The sequence below is a fragment of the Rhinolophus sinicus genome, linkage group LG12 (assembly GCF_036562045.2).
Source record: "Rhinolophus sinicus isolate RSC01 linkage group LG12, ASM3656204v1, whole genome shotgun sequence".
Lineage (NCBI taxonomy): Eukaryota > Metazoa > Chordata > Mammalia > Chiroptera > Rhinolophidae > Rhinolophus > Rhinolophus sinicus.
The window spans coordinates 29483333-29502572 of NC_133761.1; the positions used below are offsets into that span (position 1 = coordinate 29483333).

The 19240-nt window shown below is 39.2% G+C and overlaps 1 protein-coding gene across 7 annotated transcripts in view; it reads left to right on the plus strand.

Moving 5' to 3' along the window:
• The window catches only part of NCALD (neurocalcin delta), a 416798-nt gene that overhangs the window by 334148 nt on the left and 63410 nt on the right, over positions 1-19240 (plus strand). Inside the window, exon 1 of one of the 7 annotated variants that reach the window (XM_019754149.2) lies at positions 415-572. The exons of 3 other annotated variants lie outside the window; for them this stretch is intronic. The gene's annotated coding sequence lies outside the window, so the exon portion shown is untranslated. Of the gene's footprint in view, positions 1-414; positions 573-1174; positions 1322-19240 lie in introns of those variants that run through there. 3 more of the 7 variants (XM_019754150.2, XM_019754151.2, XM_074316355.1) reach the window with 3 other exon arrangements.

Below are 19240 nucleotides of genomic sequence, written 5' to 3' on the forward strand. Positions count from 1 at the left end.
GCTTCTGTTTTTATCCATTTGCTTACAAATAGACTTAATTAGCTCAGAACATTAACCCCCGCATTTTTCAGTTTCTTTTCGTCTGTTCCACAGGGAGAGACACAAGTTTCAGGCTGGTGGTAGCCAGACGGGTGGAAACTTGAGTGGTATGCATTTTCCTGCAAATAACTGGAAAGCACAGACAGCGAAGTCTTAAAGAGGAAAGTTGTAGGCACTTTTGAGTCACAATTTCGGGGGCTGAGGGAGCTGTCCGTGATGGTTACAGGAGTATGCGTACACACACACACACACACACACACACGCACACACACACACCAGAGTGACAGATGACCTATTGAAATAATTTCAGAGCAGTTCTGTGGTTGCTACGACAACCAATGCTCTCTTGGCTTTCATCTGGCCATGTGACAGGGACTTTGACGTCAGCTGGAGGCAGAGTCTGTGTGGCTGAGTCCACACAGTCAAAGGCCTGTGAGAAGCCGGTGGATGCTGGCCGCCCCCGCCGCTGCCGCCGCTGCTTCCCAGGGGCTGCAGAGCATGGACTGTTAAATCTTGTACTTCTTCTGTGTGAGGTAATTAGTTTGCTTGCTATACAGTTACATGTTTCATAGAGCATTGTGGTTTTCCCCTCTCTCTTACCTCCTCCAAGTTTGTCTTCATGAACAATTATTGTTGTACCAGGAGAAAAATGTGAAGCGGCTTCTAGTTGCTAATTTTGTGTGGAGCCTCTGGAATGTGGTTAAATTTGGATAAATGTTCTGTGAAGTAGGTTAAAATGTAATCATCTTTCTTGCTCCACCCTTGCTAACATGATATTATGTAGAGATATGGATTTTGCAGCTTGAGCCAAATGTTCCCCATTGAATTCCAGAAATCCTTCCTTCAGTATTGTTTGGGATTGAAAGACTCCAGCATAGCCTTGCAATATGCTGCTAACTTCGCTTTTTTTTTTTTTTTTTTCCACAATTGCTACCCTCTTCTGAATCAGCTCAGAATAGTTTGGAATTTGGTTTCTGTCTTGTTTGCAGCATTCGTAATTAGCAACAGTAGGTACAGTGGGGAAAGAACATTATACTTTGAAACAAAAGTTGGGTTTTTCTTGTAAATAGGGTATTCTGAAAATACCAGGGAAAAATGTCAACAGCTTCCTGTTTAGAGAAAAATAACCTAGACTACGCCAAGGAAGTTGGGGTGGAACCCCCTCCATGTGTGCGTGCAGTTGTTCTTTGCTTGTTAGAGCAAAGTGCACATTTGCAGTATCTTGCTCTGAAAATTCAGCTGTGAAGAGCATAGCATTGGATGGTCTTCACTAAAGAGTCATGTAAGCTGTTTTTATATTTAAAAATTGAACTAATTACCTAGAGAAGAAAACAGTAGCCCTGAAACTAAATTGTCATTGGTAGATTTACTTTAATTCAAACGTAGATAGAAATAGTCACTAAAAATTTGCTCTAGATCTTAAATGAATACTTTGTAATTGATTAATAATGACTTTTCTCTCTTTATTCTTATAACACTGCAAAATACAAGTTGGTTTATTTGCCTTCCCAAGTTTAGTATAATAATTTTGAATTTTCTATCATTGCACACAAATCGGATCGTTTTGTAGCTTTGTAATTCAAAGAAAACCTCTGGTATTGGAGTTAATCAAAGCCTGAATGTAGAACCAGGTTTCTAAATCTTACAAATTCAACAGGAAAACCAAAAGGCAAATTTTAGAGCAGTACATGTCATATACCTACTGTTTTATTGAATAGAAAGTAGTCATTTAACTATGTATATGAAGAATATATATTCTATGGTATGTGAATTATAGCTCAATTTAATGCAAGAATATATTGTTCTTATTGTTTATGCTCTTTATTAGTTTCTGAATTCCAGTAGCATTTATTTTACTCTGGAGATGAGCATTTTGAATAGTATTTGGCTTCAGTGATAAGTGAATAATTGTGGAGGCATCAAGAATTTCGCAATAGTTTTCAATGAGTGAATTTTCATTTAAGTAGCTGGCATTGCATATGTCTCTTTTTGGTCAGAGTCTTCATGGAGGGTTTTCCGAAAAGTCTAATGTGCTTATATGCTTAAGGCACATTTACTGAGGCACATGTCATCATTTAATTAATCTCATAACTCAGAGGCCATAGTCGTAGCATCCCTGGAAATATGTTGATTGATTTGCAACATTTCAAATGAGCGTGAACAGGACAAGTAGCACTGTTATTTAAAAGCACTGTCTTAGATGGAGTACTTTGATGTTTACTTTTTTCACTCAAAATAAGGCATTATCATTATACTTTTCCAAGCAGCTTTCTTGATGCTCTTTGTGTGATGTTTTAAATTAAGGTTATAAAATAATTGTATTCAGTGCCCTTATGAAACAGACTGGGTTTTGGCGGTATGAAATATAAGAGAACAATTCAGTGTTGATGGCACAGTGTAAATGATAAAGTTTACCATTAGAAGAAAGCAACCGATGCTATAATAGCAGAGATTTTCTAGAATCTACAGGTCTTTTCTCATGGCAAAATAAGAAAAAAATATGACTCTCATCAGAATCCTCTATTTACAACAATGAAACTGTGTTGAATTCAAGGTCAAGTTTGTTTCAGCTTCAAAAAGATGCTAGCAAGAAATGATTTGCTCTAGAAACTTGGCTGTTACATTATTAAATATTTTGTGTATAGTTTTAGGGATTTTTAACCTTTGTGGTGCGGTGGACCTCTTTGGCAGCCTGGTGACGCCTATAGACTCCTCTCAGAATAATGTTGTTAAATGCATAAGATAGGTGTGCAAGATTACAAAGGGAACCACTTTTATTGAGATACATTAATCAGAATTTTCAAAGTTGTGATATGTGCTTTGTTAATAATTTATTATTAAATAATACAAACTAGCAGCGGGTATAACTAGCATAATTATAAAGTAATGTTGAGTGTAAAAGATATTTCGAGATATTTGTAATGACTATAATGTGATATAAGAATATCTGTCATTTTTCTTGGTAACCAAATCATAGATACTATGGTTTGTGGCCTGCATTTTAATTAAAAGAAATACTAAATTTCAGTTTGAAGTTAGTGAAACTAAAGATGTAATATTTTCCCCATCCAAGTTCCTGGATCCCCTTGAATTCTGTCTACCCCTGGGTTAAATGATCTGTGACCTAGTGATGCCGAAAGGTCATAGAACTGCACTGAACAAGAGCCACACCAGCATTTCCACATTCAGTCCCACTACATCTAGTTGTAGTCTCTGAATGTGTGAATTTCACAGTGTTTTCTAATTTCTGTGGGAAAAGGGATGATATATCTGTGTCGCTTCCAAACTGTAGCTTTCTTTTATTTTCCTCCTTGAAATCCATAAGCAATCTTCTGTTACTTGGACTGAGAAACTCTTAGGAGGTTAGATGAGTGTTAAGAGGACAAACAGTGTTACTGCAGGTTATACAAGTGAAAACCGTGGACCGTAGAAGTAAGACTAGAGCTATGTACAAAGGGACCTTTATCCGCTCAAAGAAAATAAGCAAGTAGTACTTAGATGAAGAATACCGGATATTATATGAGATCATAGCTGAAGGAATACTCTAGAAGGTACAACGTGTACAACATTTGAAATGAGCATTAAAGAATTTATGTAACTTCCCAGTTTACTGTAAAGCACGTACATACATGAATCGATAAATTGTAATGTTAATTCCAGTTACTCAGGATAGGGCCTGCAGGTTTATCTACCACATGGTCCCCAGGACAAAACACATTCAAAATGAAGTCAGGAATGGAGATACTTCCCAAGTAATTTGAACTCAGAATCTTATCTGACTTAGTATTGCTTCGTGGGACTATGTTAGTAATTGTCTCATTCTCCATGTCACATTGAATTTGCAGAAGCTATTGCTTAATTTTTTTCTCCAACCAACTAGGTAACTTTGCAGTTGGTTGGCTGACATCATGGATCATTGCCTTTCTAGCCCTGTGTTTAGAGTGTCCAAAGCCATCTTTTCTCTTACATCAGCACCCACCATCTCAGCATGAGAGAATTGGAGCTATGACGTTTTGCACAGGCTGTTGTTTAAACTCAATCCAAATCCCTCGCATTTGAAATGGAAGCTTAACGATTATCTTAGTGTGTTCTCTGGGAAATTATGAAAGAGGATTTTCTCAAACATTCCTTATTCACTAGACTAGGAAAGAACACCTGCTTTGGGGGTTTTGATGAAGAAACTTGGAAGAAGTCTAAAATATCTTACTCCAGACTGTACTGTTTGCTTCTTTGACAGCAGGTGTTTGAAATTTTAAGTTCAGAAAGAAATGTGCCATTACGTTTTATGAAATCAACCGTTATTTAAATCGTACCTTGTGATGGAAATCCAGCTAGAAATAGCATCCAAAGTATGTGTTTTTTTATTGTTTCCAGAAGTGGTGCCATAAACGTTAGTGCTCGTTAAGACTTTGATATAAAAATTATATGCTAAATATTTAATATCACTGGAGCCACATTCTCCAAACTAAAGATAGTCTGTTCTATTTATCTCTGCAGTGAGCTTTAGTTTTTTGGACATCTTTTTATAAATACCTTTAATTAGAGACACAGCATCCTTTTAAAATTTAGTTTACATTAATGTAAATCATAGTATACGCAACTACCATTAAAGTTCTATATGTAATTTGCAGGAAAGAAATCTCTAGTCTGAAGGATATTCTAGCAGCTGCTTATCCTAATGGGATTTTTTTCTGAATTTTGTCCCAATGGCTGCAGGAAAACCAAAGACTGCATATTGCTTTTATGCAAGGAGAAACTTTTTAAAGGATGATTCTAGATTTTCTTTAATGAATTTAAACCCTATCCCTTAGAGGTAGATGTTGAGAAGAGTGTTACATTCTTTGGCTGTCTGCTTAGCTGACTCCCACAGACTTTCCTGTGATTCATACATCTAAAAGCACGACCAATTTTGTGATGACCATGCTTACAACATCCTTGGAGATAAAATAAAAACTAACATCCTACAAGTTGTCCCATCCTATGCCTTCCCACATCTCACCATGGATCAGGTGCTGCACGAGGTAACATCACTCAATCAGCAAGTATTTATTAGCTGGTCACCACATCCACAATATTAGAGGAGGCGTTTTGGTCCCTCCCCCATGTGATCCCCGAGGGGTCTGTGCCACTGGCACAAAGAACCCATGTTACTTTATCGACTTCTGACTTTTACTTGCCTGAGCTTCAAGTCAAACATTTGGTCTTTCATGCATTCAATAAGTTTTGAGCACCTACTGTGTGCCAGGCCTTGGATTAGACACCAAAGATACTGTGGTGAACAAGACAGACACCATCATGGAACCTACAGTCTCACTATATAGGCAACCTGCCCAGAGACCTCTGTGTATCAGCTGCCAAGGTTTCTCCTCTGCTGCCATGCTGGCCAGTGTAGTCAAGAGGAAAATCCTCACTTAAAAGAAAAAGCAAACTAACATCAAAACAAAAGAGACAAGCAAACAATCTGGGAACCAACAGATTTTACATCAGAGTCAAACCTTAGAGGAGACTTTCTTTATTTGGTGAACAGCCAGGCTAGTTTGTAAGTAATCTATTCGTATTAGTGTCAAGGGTTCCAGATCAGTATGCCAAGCTTTACTTCCAGTGGGCCAAAGGCTATCTGTCCTCCAGTTCAGAAGAAAATGAGAACTTTTAGGTACTTACCTAGGGAATAATTTTCTTTTATGCAAATACTCTGTCGTATGCAAATAATGAGAGGCATTTTATTTTATGAAAGGAATTCTTAAGTTAGTGGTGTCCAAGTATATCCATCCCATCTGCCCTGTACTTACCCCGTCGAGATAGGCTCACTGCTTTAATAAATAGCCCCAATCTCAACGGCATAATTTAATACTCTTCATTTCTTGCTCACTCACAAATCAGGTTTGGGAGAAGGACTTGGCTCCACACAGTTATCCAGAGATTCAGGCTCCTTATAGCTAGATAAACTGATCCAGGGGCAAATCCTGTCTGTAACCACTTGCAGGTGCTACTTTGGGAAAGTTACCTACGTCACAGTTTTCTTACCTGGATAATGTTAGTACCTGCCTTATGGATTTTTAAGTTAACGTCCTTGGCACAGTAACTGACCAGTATTAGGTACTCAACAATGAATTGTTATCATTAATGTTCTACCTCTGATAGTGCCGTCATCACCACCATCCCTCCAGGAACCAAAAATCACCACTGCCCAAGTTGGAGGAGGGATCTCCCTGGTGTTATCACAGCTAACACTTGGGGAGCTAGATAGTCTTGTAAGCTCTTTTACAAGTAAGTGCTGTTTTCTTCACAACATCCAGTTTTATAAATGAGGAGCCTGAGACAAAGAGAGCTTAAGCAAATTGCCCAGTGTCACACAGTATATAATGGCGCTCTAGCTGTTTGGCTCTTGACTCTTGGCTCTTTATTCACTATGCTATGTTGCCTTTCAAGCTGGAATATATTGTATTTTTCCTAGAAGTAGTGTTATATGTTGTGACAGATTGTACTCTCCAAAAATGGCCATATAATTATATTGATTTCCACATGCTCTTCTAGAATCTTGCCTCTCTCCATCAAGAGGTGAGTCTATTCCCCTCCCTTTGAATCCACATAAGCTTGTGATTGGTCCAACGGATAGAGGACAGTGGAAAGAATGCTAGGTGACTTCCAAGGCTGGATCATAAAAAGAACACAGTTTCTTCTTCTCTCAGCTATTCTTTGTTTCTCCAGCACATGACACTTGCCCTTGGAAACCAGAGGTCATGTTGTGAGGAAGCCCAGACCATATAGAGAGGCCACATGTAGGTTTTCAGCCAATACATCCATGTAAGGTCTCAGCCAACAGCCAGCATCAACTGCCGGACCTGTGAGAGCGCAAACCTTCAGTGGATTCCAGGCTCCAGCATCAGCTCCCCCTTACCCCTCCTGACACCAGGTAGACCAGAGATGAGCCATTTCTGCCCAGCCCTGCCCTAAAATTGCAGAGTCATGAACAAAATAAAAATTGTAATTGTTTTCAGTCCATACGTTCTGGAGTTATTTCTTAGACACCAGAGTAACTGGAACAAATGGGGTAATTAGAGATGACTGAGATACCAGTATTGAAGATGAAACTTTAGGCATATATAGATTAAATAGGTTTTTGTGATTTGGCATAAATATCTAATTTAAAAAATTCTGGAGGAAAATATATTTCAGCAACCAATCAAATTACAAATGGGCTTTAGGTGCACATCTTGTTTGGAAATTTGGAACAGTCTTACATATTAACGCTGTTGCTGGTTGTAAGAGAAGATTTGGGCTACACTGAAGCCGGACTGTGTGCTTCAGTAAAATCTCCCATTTTGCCTCCTGCTACCTGGGACCCTCTCTGTAGGACAGTCCAGTGTGGGTGGCAGTACTTTTGCCATTTTCCTCTGGTCACTTCTTAGTTCTTTTTATCTGCTTTTTGTCTCCCTCTCTCACACCTACTCTGTCTAATCTGCTGCTTAGTTTTCTATTGTTAGACCCAGCTGTCTCATTGACACTCTCTTTGGACCCATTTCCAATGCTTCTAAGCCTTTTCTCTCTCTCTCTCTCTCTCTCTCTCTCTCTCTCTCTCTCTCTCTCTCTCTCTCTCTCTCTCTCTTTATAGTAAAGCTGGGAAATTCCTCTTGGCCAGGTAAGATTTAGTTCATTCAGCGAAGCCTTTATCCTCTTGACAAAGCTGCCAAAATGGCAGCTATCCCACTGGCTTGCAGCTCCGTGTGTTGGTCAAACCTAGCACTTGGAATACTCAGAAATGTCCTTGTGTCCTCACTCAAGGAGGCATCTCTGTCCCTTCTGCTGCAGAGACATCAATACCCCTGATTCTCTTCACACTTACTTACATGTCACCCCCTTCTGTGGGTCTTCCCACTTTGCATTTAGAAGGCTAATCGGTTTGTTTGCTCGTTCATATATTCATTCAATGTTTGTTAACTCCATATAGTGGGCCCTGGAGTTAAGCACCTATGATAAGCTTTCTTTCGTGTTCAATCACTGGTAATGTTCCTCCAGTTGTCTCTCATTTGCTTACCATAGACACCAGGCAGATGTGGTCCAATCATCCAGACCTTTTAATGACCAGCATGTGTCCCACCTCATCCAAGATATTCCAGCTAAGTAGGATACTGCAAGGGTATTGTAGGACCAGCCAATCTTTGAAAAGGTTATAGTCCTTTGGGAGAGGCTGGTCAGCATATGCAGCTGAAGTCCAAAGCTGTGTCTTCCATGTTGGCTACAACCTGTCCTACACCTAGTGTAGTGCTGGACTCATAGTATCTACTCATTAAATCTCTGGTAAGTGATTAATAAATAGATTAACTACAGAAGGATATGTGACATTGAGGTGACTTTAGAAAAGAAGTGAGCTTTGAATTGGGCCTTAAAGGATGAAGAACATTTGCATGACCGACAGAAGTTGAAAGGATTGTCCATGAGTAAGAAACATCATAAGTACATCCAGATAACAGAAATAAGACACTCACCCATCGGGGGTCAAGAAAATGGTTGGGAAAAGAAAAAATGTACAATCCATAAGGTGGTCTGTGGAGAATCTAGAACTTACCAATTTAAAATAAGCAGGATTTAAACTGACAATTAGCAGGAAGCTAGTAAAAGGTTGCACGCAAGTGAGTGATATATGTGTCAGTGTTATCATAGTTTTATCACTGTTTTCTTTTACTTTGACAATTTACTTTTTAAACCCTGCATATTTGTTAAGTGCTTTCTTTTTCTCCACCTTTCTCATAGAAAAGTTCTAACTTTTTAAATTAAAAAAAATGTTAATTCTCTTTTGCCCTCAGTACTGTATGAGCAGCTGTTTTATCTATAGCTGGGTGGTATCTGTAGGGAGAGCTGTGTAACTTCATATTTTTTAAATATAATCTGTTATTCATCAAAGTCATATTCACATAAAACCCAAACCAACTGAAAAAAATCAATACTTCATAACATTTTCTATAGAGCCATACCTTAATGATTATATAATTATACTAGATATTCATAATGAAACCACTGGGATATTGCACCGTTTTCCTGATAAACCTTTTGATTAAGTCATCAGTGAGAAACTAAATTATGTTCAGTGAAATTTTAGTTGTAAGTACACTTCATTACATCCAAAGTCTTTGAAAAATGGCCATCAACATACGTATTTGGCAACTATCAGAATGTTCTAACCAGACCGTCCCATTCTTAAGAAAAATATTGTAGATTACACATGCAAAAAGTGTGATAATAGATATGTACAGTATAAAGACTAATAGGAAATAGATCCGTGCTTACCTAACAAAAACACCATTTGTTCGTCATTGCAGTGAGGTGTAAGTTCACACGCTAATATCGATAAATTCACCACAGTGGCGTGCAGATTAGGACTGGCCCTTGGTTCCAACACCTCACAGAACTGAATCTGTGATGTATATATATTTTTAACTCTCCAGTCACACATAGTTTTTAAACCAGTTGAGGACAGAGTGTCCGTTATCTCAGTCTTGGAAAGAGGGTAAAAGAGGAGCTTTACCCTTCTAGAGCATGACTCAACATTGAGCTGGCAATTGTGTATGTTTGGCATTGGATTTCTATTTCCTAAGGCTGTGGCTCACCTAGATGCTGCTGCTTTCTGGCCATTCAGGAGTGAATGGCTGTGGAACCCTTGATGAACTCTGAGCTCTCCTACAAGGCCAATTGCTAGGGACAGTTAAAGCCAACTTTTCACTCTCTTGGGGGTTTTCTTTATAGAGAGTGTAAACAAAATTTTAAAAGGAAGTTATAGTTTCCATGAGATTATTTTTCTGGTATACCCAGAAGATGTTTTCACAAAACAGAAGCTATTTAGGAAAGATGCAACCTCTGGTCCAAATTCCACTTTGTAAAAGTACCTGGCACTAAAATCTGCTATGCTCACCTCCAAAAATGTTGGTAAACTTCCAATTTTAAAAGCCTAATCCATTGCTTTTCAGTAAATAACTCTATCCCTCAAAACAGCCTCGGGCTTAATGCCATGAACTGACCAAGAGGCCATGAGCTGTCCCATCAGCATCCTCTCCAGGAGGATTGCTTTGGGAAAGTCACAAAGTGTCTTGTAAAAGGCACAAAACTTAGTTATGCTACAGGTTGACAAAAAGATACTGATTTTGAGATAATGTAAAAAAGGAAAAGGTCTTACTGAAATGGTGTTAAATCACGTCTAGATTTAAGAAATAGGGAATTTTTATTGTGGTAAAATAGACATAACATAAAATTAACAATTTTAACCATTTTTAAATGTACAATTCAGTGGCATTAATACATTCACATTGTTGTGCAACCATCACCACCATACAGCTCCAGAACTCCTTCACCTTCCCGAACTGAAATCCTGTCCCCATTAAACACTAATTCCCCGTTTTCCCCTCCCCCTCAAGCCCTGGTAACCACCATTCTACTTTTTTTAAACAGGGGCATTTTAAGGAAGTTTAAAATAAACCTACAGTTCCTCTTTTCCTTGTATAAGCTCTTTAATTAATAAAGTTCCTCCTGAAAGTCCCCAAATAATTGGTAGTTTCTTAGATTTACATAAGTGGACAAAGTTTACACAAAGTTCCATGAGAGAGAGATTTTAGGCATAGGACAGAGATGATGGGTTGAAGCATGCATTCCAGACTACCTGCTTAAACCATATTGAGTACAATCTTTATGTAATCGCTCAGCTCACCACCTTGCTTGTCAAAAGGAAAACCATTGTGGACTTGAGACTTTCTGGTTCCAACAATTTACTCAAATAATCTTATATTAGTCTTCTATTAATACTCATTTTAAGTAACTTAAGTATAGAATCAATGTTTATGATAGAACATTTGAAAAATACAGAATAACATAAAGAAAAAATAAATGTCACTTAATATTCTACTGCCCAAAATAACCAATATTCATATTTTAAAATTAAACATCATTGTATTTCTTCAACATTATATTTCTTCAATAAAAATAGATATTTTCTTCAGTAGGAAAAAAGAACTCTGAAGCAAACCTGAGGATTTTAACTTCAGATAACTGTTTCTTTAAAGCAGGAATTATTGGTTTCTAACTAAATTGAATTGCCAATTGAAAGTTGAAAATCAATCAACTATTTAGAGATTAGGGATCAACAAATTTTAAAAACTGTTTTTTTCTTAAGGGGTGTAGGTTTATATTTTCAGTTAGTAAAGCTTAGTTCACTATCTCATAAAGATTTAAAAAAAACATGGATCAAACAAAAATACCTTTGGAGAGAAAATGGTTTTTAAACAGATTTCAAAACTTGATCCCACCTATAGGAATGTTCTCCTGGAAAGAAAAAAAAAAAACATAAAAAGGATAATCTGCAAGGAGCAGAGTCTATAAAGTAAAAAACCACTTTCAGAAGGAAAAATAAATCATTGAAGTAGTTACTTTCCCCCGCAACCTAGAGCTCACAGGGAGTTTTGAGGAGTCACTGTATTTATTGACCCTCTTTCTTGACAATAGATGCTTAATTTTATTTGTTTCAGACACCAGTTTTTTTTAATATTCTATTAATTGTTTAAATACAAACTATTTATTTTGCTTCATATTTAGGCTAGGATTGCCCTTCATGGATATTTATCTTTCTAGAGTTTCTTTTCTCTAATTGACCTGGAAAAACTTAAATTTTAGTACATATGTGACATGTCATAGTTTACTTCTTGATTCTTAAGTATCCAGTTTGGCCATGATAACTTTTTGCTCGTTGACGATGTTTTTCACCAAGCACTCTGTCCTGCTATTCTAATTCGGACTAAATATAGGCTGTTTCCCTAGGATTTCTTTCTATCACAACTGGATTATTTCCATTGTTTCCCAGTTAACCTATTTCTTAGATTCATTTTCCATTTTACTAGAGTATATTTTTTGTTTGTTGTTTTCAAATGGCAAAAGAAGGGCTAAGTCCTTGTAAATCTTAATTTTGCTCTCATAATTGAAAAGTAGATTCAGAATAACGACACCACAATTTTACAGGCTTTATTCCATCGTCTTTTAGCCGTCTGAAAAGCAAATGCAAATCTGCTGCCACTTTGATTCCTTTGTAGACAGCGCTTATTCCCCTGCTCTGTGAGCTTTCAGAATATTCTCTTTGTAGTTGGAGAGCATAAATTTAACAAGGAAGTATCCAGGTATGTATTTTTTCATGATTCCTCTTCAGGCTTTTTAATCTGAAGACTCAAGGTGTTTTCAGCTCAGGAAAATGTTCTTCTATTATTTCTTTGAAGTGTTCAGCTTCTCTATCGTCTTTCTTTTCTTTTCCAATAACTCTTATTATTGAAAGGATCATATGTCTTTTAACTCTGGGAGATACTAGATCTCTTGGATCTCTCCCCTATGTTCTTGACTTTTCTCTCATATTTTCTCTCTTCTTTTTTATGTACTCTCAGAGAATTTCCTCAAATTTGTATTCTGGATCTCAAATTTATTTTTATGTCATTTCATTTAATTTCAATGATTCATCCTTTCTACTGAAGGTCTTTTTAAAAATTTTCTTCCATTTTATAAAATCTGTTTGTTTGTTCCTAACAGCTCTTTCTTCGTAGCAACATACTATTGTTTTTAGATGCAGTGTTCTCTCAAATTTCCCTAAAAACAATAACAGTACTTAAAAAAAAAAAAAATTATCTTCTATGTCCTGTTTCAACTGTTTACTTTGGCATCAGTTGTTCTGTTGTTCTTCTAGACCCTTCTCTTTTATGTTGTTGGTTTTCCTTAAATGGTGACTTTGACTATCCCAATCACATTTATAAATGAAGGACTGTAGAGGTAGTTGGTGAGATTTCCTTGGCTGTATATATGGGAATGTTTTTCTACCATGCTTCTCATGAATGTCAGGGCTGGCAGTGACTGGCGATCATGAGTAGCATGTTTGAGAGTAAGAAGAAGACAGGCAAGTTGATGATTGCCCAAACTGCCACAAAAGTATTTGGGGGCTGAGCTACACTGATGTACTGCCCTTCTGTGCAGAGCTTGAAGTGGGTGGAAAGAGATGGGGAGAAAAGCATTTTGCAGTGCCCTTTTATTAATTACCTTGACTGCTCCTTCTTCCTGTGATTCCAACCCTAAATTCTTCAGGATTCTGTTGGGAAGAATGGCTCTCACCTCTTTATCAACTCTTTCTGAAATCTGTTTTACGTGGTGGTTTTTATTGGCTCAATCCAACTGTACCTGCTTGCTGTTTTCCAGAAATTCCTTCAAATTTCTGTCCACTGATGATAACCTTTTCTGATTTCCATCCCTATTATACATTATTCTTTTTCACACATATTTTCTGCTACTTAGGTGGAATTTTTGGAGGTAGGACAGGTAACCTTGCATGCTTAGTCTGTCATCTTAAAATGAGATTGTATTAACATCCAGAATGGTTGTATCAACATGTTAGTGCACGATGGGCACCAGGCTACGCATGGCACATATCTTACTCTCCAGGAAGACATTTCTCTTTCTTTCATGGCCCCGGCAGCACTCCCAGCCCTGCTTGGCCATATGATCAACATGGATCGTTTATACAAAGAGAGCAAAGTGAGAGAGAATGGATCGCACGACCCAATTCCATCATCAGACCCATAATATCTGCCTCCAACAAGTACTGCCTCATCGTCAGGACTCCATTTAGGCCCTGCCTCCTCTAGGAAGCCTTCCTAACTTCCCCAATACCCCTGTATACTACCAACGCTGATTACAACACTAACCACACAGTTCTACAATTTCCTATTTGCCTCTTCCCTGAAACTCTAAGCTTCCCAAAGGGACTTGTTTCACGTCCACATCCTTGGTGCGTCCAAAGGACTGGCGTGTATTAAGTGCTCCATACAGGTTGAGTGACTGAGTGACTGAATGAATGGACAGGGAATAAACAAGCTTGATGTTGACCTTTGAAACAAATGTGTTGGCTTTTCCCCCTTTGGGAAGGGTGTTTCATGCCGAAGGAGCATTATCGGCAAAGGCTCAAAGGCAAATTGGGCATGGCTTTTGGGGGGAAATTGGTGGAGATTGTTCCCAGATTACTGGTTCATCCAAATACAATCTCTAATCTCTGCCGTGTCCTTTTGTGCTGAGTGGCAGTGTGATTACAGGGTTCTTTGATCTTTGACACCGAACATCTTTGTTGAGTGAGTGCAGGTCTAATTAGAGCTGTTGTGTTTTAACAGAAATGCTGGTGCGTCACCTCTATAGGTGTCAGTAAAAGCTCCTTCTTGAGTCTGTAGAATCATGACTTAAAACCTACACTGATCTTCTTTGCAAGTTTACATGAAAGGATCTGCTTATACTTGTCGGAAGTACCATGAATTGTATTGAGCCCTTGCTTCCCAGGATAAATATGAAACCACAGACAGAATAGAGTTTCCAGTCATCCTTGGGCTCCCGTCGCCTCCTGGGAATTGGTCAAGGACGAGCCCCTCAGTGGTAGAGCCCTGCCACTCACACAGTTGCCTACCAGAACTTCACCAAATGCTTCTGACTCTAATTATCACCGAAAGCCCTCCCCAGAGGCCCGAATGCCTTGCCTCGTATTTCTGGTAACTTAATAAAAAAGTACTAGTTGTCAGAGCAAGTAAGCTCTCAATTCCTGGTCAATTAAAATGAGTCTTTTAATTTTGAAATGTGTTAGTCTATCTATATGGCAGGTGCTCAGTATATATTTGCCAAATGAGTGAAAGAATGATTGAAACATTCAAGGAGGGGTTGGGTTTGCCTATTATGAAATTGGAATAAAGGAGCACATTTTCTGGAAATTATGCCAGGTAAGGTCAGGGATCTGCTTTTCATCTCAGGCCATTTGCTCTCTCCACTTGAGCCATTTTCAGTCCCATCGTGTACTGCACAAATCATCCACCTCTTGTCTTTGGGAATAGTTCCTTCCAGGATTTAGATTGTCACAAAGACATCTCAGTAGGGTTATTTTATTTGTCCATAGACAGGATTGTCTGGGGGATGTGCCATTCCCTTTGGGCTCACTCCTCACCTGCCACAGCAGAGACCCTGACTCAAGGAGCACATCCATCATGCCACCAACTTTTCTGCATCTAACTGAGCTTGTTTTAAGAGTGAGGCGATGTGGCCCCTCAGCCCTGTCCTGTTAGATGTGGAGCAGTATGGAACAGGACATTCCCAGTCGTACGAATCAGAAGCTGCCTTTGCAGCCATCGGTGAAATGGCAGGCCATGCTAATAGAAAAATAAGGTCTGGGAATGCTAACAGTATAAAGTGACCGACAAAAAGGGACACATTTTTGGCAGCCCTTGTGGTAGTCAGGGTTGGAGACACAAAGACGGAAAGAAAGGACTACATGAAGGTGACACAGGAAGAGAAGCTAGAGTCCTCTCATTGTCTCAGCTGTATCTGAGGTGCAAGGTCAGTGGAAAGGAGCACCCGTTGAAATGGACCCCTGAGGGCCTGTGGTTGGAATCTTCCCAGAGGCCTGAGAGGAAAGGTGCAAGGCCCAAACACAGGTGCCCAGCCACTGGGGTCAGAATCAGTGGTGTGGTTAAAAAGTGCAGTTTCCTGAGGCTGACTCCGGAACCTTGGAACCAGAATCTGTATGGCTTGGGCTTGAGGTCTACCGCTGCATAAAACTTCCTGGGTGATTCTTCACTCACACCAACCAAGCCTTGTGAGACACCTGCTCCTCTTAACCTTCTCACTCTACAAGGACCTCCTGCTATGGAAAGACTGCCCAGCACCAGGAATTTCAGCCAAACATGTGTCTGCTCAGAACTTGAGGAGGCAAGTTCTATGCCCTCACATTTAACAAGTGATTCTAGAATATAGGCACTGCTTTAGGCCTTGAAGGCAAGTCTTGCCTTTAGGGGACAGTAGGTCCTGAAGTCACAATCTGCACCCTCAACCCAACATGACCACCTGGCATCACTAAAAACTCCTGTTGTGGATCTAAGTCATTGGTCGCAAAGAGATATGATGCAAGTAGGAAGTCATCAGCCCAGATCATCCCTGCAACTGAGAAACAACTCCAGGTGCCCCATTTGTAAGGAGCTACCTAAGGATGGGGCTCATTCAAAGCTCACATCAAAACCTACAGATCCCCTAAGTAGCATTGTCAAAATTAGCAAATAAAAATACAAGACACCAAGTCAAATTTGAATTTCAGATAAACATTGAATTTTTTTTTTTTTTAGTACAAGTATGTTCCATGAAGTATTTGGGACACATGCTAAAACATTATTGGTAGTTCACCTGAAATTTAGATTTAGCTGGGTATCCTCTATTTCATCTGGCAGCCCTATCCCTAAGCTTACTTAGGAACACTTCCCAAAAATCAAGGCTGTCACATTTGGGTATATGGCCACCCGAGGTTGACAAGAGTAGAGGGCGGGGCATGCCCTATTACCTTCACCTTCCTTAGAAAGCCTAGCATAGCACTCAGCTTATAACAGATCTACTGGGAGTGAGTGTAAATGGTTCTGTGCAAAGGGGGCGAACCTCGGTGCTGGCCACACGGAAGTTGTAGGAGGGGAGAGCCTGGCTGGCAGAACTGACGTGCCATGGGTAGACCCCTCACATCCATGTTGGTGAGTCCTCCACCCTGACTCACTACCCATGGTCTCCATCACTTGTAACATGAGATGGTGATGGCACAAGCTGAAAATTCTATCTTGCAACCTAAATACATATGTCTCTTTCTCTTAGAGTTCTTTCTAGCTTCGTGGGTTAAAAGCTTACTTCAAATATGAGTTACTGTACAGGTTTTGTAAATTATATCACATTTCCCCACTGGTTCACATGATCATTTCATTGTTACATCTCTAGTTTGGATTGATTTTTTTTCTCCCCAAGGATAATAAGTTAATGAACTATGCACAAAGGAAGTTTCTATTTCAAGGAAGCTTATAAAATAAAAGAACACTTTGTTTGGTTATTTCTCTCATTGTAGTCCCCACTTTCTTTAAGTTGGGGCATACCTGCTTCCAGGAAATGGTTTGTCAACAGACAGCCTGGCTTTGTAAGGGTGTGCCAAAGAACCTTCAAGATACTATGGTCTTTTCTTTTGATTTTTTCCCCTCAGATTGCTATCCAGAGGAAAGATATTGATGGGAGGGAAGGAAGAGTGGCAGCCATCTATAGCTGATCAGTGAGTCTATGCTGTCTGCTCCACTCTGGTTCCTTATTTATAATTACTGGTGCTTTTTGGCAATATTTAAGACGCAAACCACTCAAATCCCTTTGCTTGTTATAGAAGCATCTTAACTTTGCCAAAGTAGCACCCAATGACCATCTGAGTTAGTCACTTCTCATTAGCCACCTTTGAGGTAAGTTAGTATTAATCCCTCATTACTGGGTGAGAAAACCAAACCCCAAAGAAGCTGATTCTGGCCCAAGAGCATGTGGTAATCAGAGTCAGGTCCATGAACATTAAAGCTCTTTCCTCCTCTGAGGAGGCACATTTGTCATCTTTCACCAGCCTCCGTGGGGTGTGCAAAGACCAAAATTTAGAAAACGTGTTTCCATTTACACAGTTAGCCCTATGTTTAGGAAACGAGTATTCAACACTAGTTTCATGTAAGAATTGCCTAGAGCACTTTAATAGAATGCCAGTGCTGGGGTCCCTCTCCCAGACATTTGATTTGGGGTGTGGCCTGGGTATAGATTTTTGATTTTTTCTTTTTAAAGTTTATTGTCATGGCAATGGTTAGTAAAGTTACGTAGGTTTCAGGTGTATAATTCTGTACTACATCATCTATGTATCACATTGCGTGTTTACCACCCAGTCAGTTCTCCTTCCATCACCATATATTTGATCCCTTTTACTCTCATCTACCACCACCACCCCCTTACGCTCTGGTAACCACTAAACTATTGTCTGTGTCTATGAGTTTTTGTTTCTTTATTTGTTTGTCTTGTTCCTTTGTTGCTTTCAGTTTTATATCCCACATATCAGTGAAATCATATGGTTCTCGACCTTTTTCTGTGTGGCTTATTTCACTTAGCATAATAATCTCAAGATCCATTCACGTTGTTGCAAATGGTACTATTTCATCTTTTCTTATGGCAGAGTAGTATTCCATTGTGTATATATACCACATCTTCTTTATCCAATCATCTACCGAAGGACACTTTGGTTGTTTCCATATCTTGGCCACTGTAAATAAAACAGCAATGAACATCAGAGCACATATATCTTTATGAATAAATGTTTTCATATTTGGGGGGTAGATACCCAGGAGAGGGATTGCTGGGTCATATAGTAATTCTATTTGTAATTTTTTGAGGAACCTCCACACTGCCTTCCATAGTGGCTGCACCAGTCTGCATTGCCACCAACAGTGTATGAGGGTTCCTTTTTCTCCACAGCCTCTCCAACACTTGTTACTATTTGTCTTGTTGATGATAGCCATTCTGACTGGGGTGAGGTGATAGCTCATTGTGGTTTTTATTTGCATTTCTCTGATGATTAGTGATGTTGAGCATTTTTTCACATGTCTATTTGCCATTTGTATGTCTTCTTTGGGGAAATGTCTCTTCAGGTCCTCTGCCCATTTTTCAATTGGTTTGTTTGTTTTTTTGTTGTTGAATTATAAGAATTCTTTATGTATTTTGGATATTAGCCCCTTATCAGAGGTGTTGTTTGCAAATATCTTCTCCCATTCAGTTGGTTGCCTCTTTATTTTGTCAATGGTTTCTTTTGCTGTGCAGAAGCTTTTTAGTTTGATTTATTTTAACTTTTATTTCCCTTGCCTTTGAAGTCAAATTCATAAAATCCTCTTTGAACCCAAAAAGCTTCCATGATGCTCTTGAGCAGGGAGGATTGAGAATGATGGTCCAGGCAAAGTAAGCAGGGGTCATGGAATGCTGCAGTTCCAAATCCGACCCAGTAGTCACCTCCCATAGGTCTCTACCTTCCTACCATTAGAGCCCCTGCATGAGCCTTTAGGGACATACACATTTAGCCTGGGTTAAAGCATTTTATTACCAGAAAGGAAACAGTAGCACAGAGTGGCTTACCTGTTAACTCTGGTAGAAATACATTACTCTGATGAAGGGACGGAGAGGAGAACAAACCCAGGGTATGATGTTCTGACCGGACTGGTGAGGGAGCAGTGGTGGTGGGAACCCTGGGCTGCCCCAAGGTCATGACCATGTAGGAGTGCCATGCTCCTGGGCAGTGGTTCCAGAAGGTGAATAGGTAGGCCTCGATAAGAGAGGATAAGTGAAGGGGGGC